This window comes from Humulus lupulus, chromosome 4 (genome assembly GCF_963169125.1).
Source record: "Humulus lupulus chromosome 4, drHumLupu1.1, whole genome shotgun sequence".
NCBI lineage: Eukaryota > Viridiplantae > Streptophyta > Magnoliopsida > Rosales > Cannabaceae > Humulus > Humulus lupulus.
This window is the reverse complement of record NC_084796.1, coordinates 134,741,711-134,747,714: the sequence shown is the minus strand read 5'-3', so window position 1 is coordinate 134,747,714 and position 6,004 is coordinate 134,741,711. Positions and strand designations below refer to the sequence as shown.

The 6,004-nt window shown below is 34.0% G+C and overlaps 1 long non-coding RNA gene across 1 annotated transcript; it reads right to left on the bottom strand.

Moving 5' to 3' along the window:
- Positions 1 to 4,085: 4,085 nt before the first annotated feature.
- LOC133829180 (uncharacterized) lies at positions 4,086 to 4,706 on the bottom strand. The gene is made up of 2 exons (XR_009891602.1): positions 4,341 to 4,706; positions 4,086 to 4,126 (listed from the first exon to the last, which is right to left on the bottom strand). It is a non-coding gene; the product is annotated as an uncharacterized LOC133829180 (long non-coding RNA).
- Positions 4,707 to 6,004: the final 1,298 nt, after the last annotated feature.

Genomic DNA, 6,004 nt, shown 5'->3' with positions numbered 1-6,004 from the left:
AATCTCCATGGAAACGACAAAATTTATTCATATCTTTCTTCCTCATCTCTTTCCTGATGGGTGGAGGTTTCTTGTAGGGAACCTCTTCATGACTAGCAAGATATATTTCCGCTCGGCTAGTCGAGAGAGTGGTGTAATTAATGAACTGAGGCTCATACTTGATTGGATTTTTGTTTGAACTCAACTTTGCTTTCTTTTCCTCATGGTGGTCAGACCCATTATTTCCATGTTTCTTTCAACCATCCTTAGGAGGGTCAGTTGATCCGCCCAGATTGTTTATGCCATTCTCCCCTTTCTCGATTGCATCGTCCAATTTCATATACTTGTCTGCTCGGTCAAGAAATTGTTGAAGTGTTGAAATTGGATTTCAATGTATACTGTCCCACAAAGGGCTCCGATAAGTTATCCCAGCAGATATGGCTACCATCTTCCCCTCGTCTCCTACAGCAGTTGCTCTATTGGCTTCTCTCATGAATCTCTGTATATAATTCTTTAAAGACTCATCTTTTCCTTGTTTGATATCTGCCAAGTGGTTGGCATAAACTGGTGGAGTCCGGGAAGTGTTGAATTGTCTACAAAACTCCTTCCTAAATGTTTCCCAAGAGGTAATGGAGTTCGGCTTAAACTTCCAATACCATTCCTGGGCAATATTTGTTATATTATTTTATAATATAATGTAATATTATATTATATTATAATATAATGTTTTAGATTAAATAAATGTGACAAAGAATGTCACATATTGTAACACATAATAGAGAGTTAGAATATTTAGATATATGAGATATATCCAAATAATGTAACATATTTGGTGTTACAAATTTGTAACTTCCAAATATTACCCTTTATTGTGTAAATTTGTTGTTACACAATATTGAGATGAATTTCATAAAGCCATATGTGATATGGCTATTAGAGATATGCTTTTAACCCCAATAATGTGTTTTGGGAGTTACAAAATCATTTGGGAGGGTTTGGAACCGTTTGGAAAAAAAACACATTTTTTAGTGCTGAAAATGGTCGGTGGCTGCGGCCTGTGGGACAGAGGATAGTGGCCGCGGCCACAGGCCAAAACTGACATTTTTTTTTAGTTTTTTCAATCTTTGTTGAACGGCTCAAAAAACCCAAATAACTCCCAAATCTCATTTTTAATTCCATATTAATCCAATTAAACATTGGTAACAACCATGGGGGTCGGTGGAATTTGAAATTCAAAGGGTGTCTCTAAACTCTATTAATAGGAGCCTATAGCTCACTTGTAAGACACAACATTTCTATCCATTAGAGCACTTGGCTAGAAACACCTTGAGGCATGATTATTCCAGAAAGCTTTTCCAATATCTGTGAGAGATCCCTTAGTGCTTGAGTTAGGGGGAAATAAGCTTTTGGACAAAGGTTTTAAACCTTGTTCAAGTTGGTGATCCCCAACCCTCTTCACTTAGGTTGTGTAAGTGAGGGTTTCTTGTATTTCTGTTCTCCTTTCTATTGTATTTTTTTCTTCTTATTCTCTTGTTCTTTTTACTTGTATTTCTTGTTCAAGAGTTGTAATCTTTTCTTTTCTTTTGTTTCAAACACTTTACTTTATTTGTAACCTCTTGCTTAGAGTTGTATTTTACTATTCTCTTCTTCTTCATTTTCTTTGTTTCTTTGTAATTTTCTGTTATAGAGTTGTAACTCCTTTTAATCAATCATTATTATTTGTAATATATTGCATAGAGTTGTAATTTCTTACTATTTCCATTGAGGCAAATTTATATTTTCCTAACATTCAAAAGCTTATCCCTTTTTGTTTCAATGGAAGGGGAAACCATCAAGATCATGAACCAAGACCTAGTAAGTTTGGATAGGTTTAATGGATCCAATTTTACTAGGTGGCAAGACAAGGAGAGGTTTCTTTTAACCACTCTCAAAATCGCCTACATCCTTGAGTCATCCTTGGCACCTCTAGCTGAGCCATCCGACAAAGACACTCCTGAGGAGGTGGAGAAGAGAAGGAAGGGGGAGGAGGACAACCTTCTTTGTAGGGGTCATATCCTTAATGCCCTATCCGATAGGCTCTCTGACCTCTACACCGTGACCAAATCGGCCTAGGAGATATGGGATGCACTTGAGAAAAAGTTTAAGGTGGAAGAGGAAGGTACCAAAAAGCTTTTGATATCTCAATACTTCGATTTCAAATTTTTTGGTGATAAACCTATTCTTCCTCAAATTCATGAATTTCAAATTATTGTTAATAAATTGAAAGTGCTAAAGATTGAGCTTCCCAAGGCCTTTCAAGTTGGTGCTATAGTGGCTAAATTACCACCAACTTGGAAGAGCTATAGGAAAAGAATCCTTCATAAAAATGAGGATTATTCTTTGAAGGAGATCCAAAAGCATATTCGAATCGAAGAGGAATCGATATGTAGAGATAAACTTGCGGAGGGGTCTAATGGAGAGACTTCCAAAGAAAATGCGGTGTCATAACCAAAACATCCCAAAAACAAAGGGAAAAAGGGTAATGAGAAACCTTTGGGTCCAAAAACCAACCCAAACAAGTTTAAGGGCGAGAAAGGTCCTTGCTTTGTGTGTGGGAAAAAGGGTCACTATGCTAGAGAGTGTAGACATAGAAAATACCAACAAGGACCTAAGGTGAACGCAACTCAAGAGGAAAACATAGTTGCTACCCTTAGTGAGGTGAATGCGGTCCAAGGCTAGGTGAAAGGATGGTGGTATGATACATGTGCCACCGTCCATGTCACCTATGACAAATCATTGTTCAAGATCTTTGAAGAGTCAAAGGGCAACCATGAGATACAAATGGGCAATGAGGGCAAATCCAAGGTACTTGGGAAAGATACTATTGAAGTCTACTTCACCTTCGGCAAGAAAGTTACATTGGTGAATGTACTTTATGTTCCTGAAATGAGTAGAAACTTGGTAAGTGGTGATTTGCTTGGCAAGCCCGGCATTAAAGCCGTTTTTGAGTTCGGTAAACTTATACTTACCAAATCAAATGTATTCTTGGGAAAATGGTACTCTTGTGAGGGAATGGTTAAATTGTGCACCAATGATGTAACTTTCAATGTTATCAATAAAAATGCTAATTCTGCCTATATTGTTGAGTATGATTCTTTATTTTTATGGCATCTTAGACTATCGCATATAGGTTTTTCAACCATGAAGGGAGTAGTAAAATGTGGTATGATTGCATGCAATATTAAAAACTATGGTAAATGTGAAACATGTGTTAAGGAGAAAATGATTAAGAAACCATTTCCTAGTGTAGAAAGATCATCTAATTTACTAGATTTAATCCATAGTGATCTTTGTGAATTAAATGGTGTCTTAACTAGAGGTGGTAAAAGGTATTTTCTTACTTTTATAGATGATTTTAGTAGATATACCTATGTGTTCCTTTTAAAGCATAAAGATGAAACTTTTGATGCTTTTAAATTGTATAAATTAGAAGTTGAAAATCAACTAAATAAAAAGATTAAAGTGCTAAGAAGTGATAGAGGAGGAGAGTACTTCTCTAATGAATTCAATACATTTTGTGAAGAAAATGGTATAATTCATGAGTGCACTGCACCTTATACACCACAACACAATGGTGTTGTTGAAAGGAAAAATAGGACTTATTTAGAGATGATAACACTACTACAAAAAGGGTATTTTAGGACTCGCGGGGCGCGAGTCCTCTATTTGAGAGCCTTAAAAACTAAGGTTTTTTAGGACTCGCAACGTGAGTCCTAAAAAATCTGTGCGAGTCCTAAAAAATCTGGTTGAGTGCCTTTAATTAAGTTTTTAGGACTCGTAAAGCGAGTCCTAAAAGAAAATCTGTGCGAGTCCTAAAAACTTAATTAAAGGCACTCAACCAGATTTTTTAGGACTCGCGGGTAATTTTTTAGGACTCGCTTTTCATGCCCTTAAAAGTAATTTTTTTTTAAAAAAAAATACAGCTACAATTTTAATTTTGATTTAAAAATATATATCCATTTGAGTGTCGAATATGTAGTTGTATATTGTTTATTACCTGTTTCGACAAGAAATGTTTGATACGAGGGGCATTGATAAGTACATTCTTCATCATCCTCATAACGTAATGACTATTGAATCCAATGAAGTTCACCTGTCATTCTAGTTACTATAGAAGAGAAATAAAGAGCTAGTATCAATCACTAACATAAAAACATGAAATACTTTATAAGGATCTACATTCTAACACATGCCAAATAATATGGGGATAATTGTCAATAACACTTACTTGTAACCAAAATATGAAAAAATTACATCCCGGTTTCCAACAAAATGCCAATGCATGAAAACAGACATAGGAACCATAACAAAATTCTACTAACCTTATGTCTGCTTTCCTTCTTCTTCATCCACATCATATTTATCGTCGTTGTCATCGTCTTCATCAACATCTTGATTATCATATAAACTGCTTCGAGGAAACTTACTGAGTTCATTTCTGCTGTCCTCTTCACTAAGAAATTCCAGCCCATATTTTGCATCTCGGTGTTTGACCACAAGCCAGCGCAGCAACCGATCTTCCTTGTTAAGGTAATGCGACTCTTTGTTGATGTTGGGTGTAACCATCATAGTCATTTGCATCAGTTGACCCTATAGCACGTGCAAAAGATGTCTCTTCAAGTCCAAGATAAAGAGAAAAGAAAAACCAATCAAAGCAAGATTGACTCTTTTATCTTTTAATTTTTCTTAAACTACAATTTTTTTTATTATAAAATTCAATCAAACATAAAACCTACTTCAGATAAATATCTTCAGATATGTTACATGTAAGTCAAATAGTGCTGGTATATTATTTGGATATTCAATGAGGCTTAAATTTTAATAGTACTAGGCATTTGGCACCTTAAATTTAGAGCATCCTTCCATCACAGAATGCCAAGAAGCCATCAAATACGAAGCCCTTAAACTTAAATCCCAGCTACATCGACACGTAACACAGGAAAGATTAAAGCCACTGATTTCATTGATTTCAACAATACTAATGGTTTGTTAATAATAATGGTTTGTGTTTATATGCATTGATTTCAACAATACTAGAAAGATGAATAAATGTAAGACACAAGTTACTTTAGCATCATCATTATTCCACTTAAACTAAACAAAGCAAACACTTAAAGAAATTTCCTTGATGTGATCAAATATAGATCCTTGATCTCTCTTCTCTTGATATATATACTAATAATGAATGATCTCATAATATTACCTAATCAAATCCAAATCCAATTTTTTTTATTATGTTTTTACCATGCAATGCATGAAATCATCAAAATTTTGTGAAAAATAGGATCCAAATCACAATGAGTGATTTGGATTTTAAGATCCAATCAATCACATATATACCAACTAGAATGTGATTACCAAATTTAATGTAATAGTAAAATGATAAAATAATTCTAAATTTTTAATAGGACAAAGATATAAATTTTTGGTATCATATAATTTCACTCACATGTATACTTAGTATCTTATTATAAAATTTTGTACACAAATTAAAATAATAATTAATATATAAGTATGCAAACATATGTAATCAATCCAAAAAAAAATAATATATACTAAACTGTATATTAATATAGAAAACCAAACCGTAGCTTATCTAAAATAATAAACCAAATAGTATCCAAGCACTCACACCACTCACATCACTAACTCTTTTGGGAGACAAAAGATGAGGATTTTGATTTAAATTCTAGAAAGACCTATCCTGCACTTATAATCTCGAAAGCACAAATAACATGTCATACATAGTTACTCTAAATCGACTCTTTTGAGGCTCGGATTAAGCAAATTTTGTGATTAGTAGCAAAATTGAAATTCAACTTAATTATTAATTAGACGGTCAAATGTTAAATATCCGGATCACAAATTTATCATTGTGGCAGTTGTCATTTTCATATTTCCACACAAAACTAAGTACAAAAAAATCTATAGAAAATCGGGCAGCATATCCCCTAATTTACTAGCCTAGCCATCTGTCACAATCAAC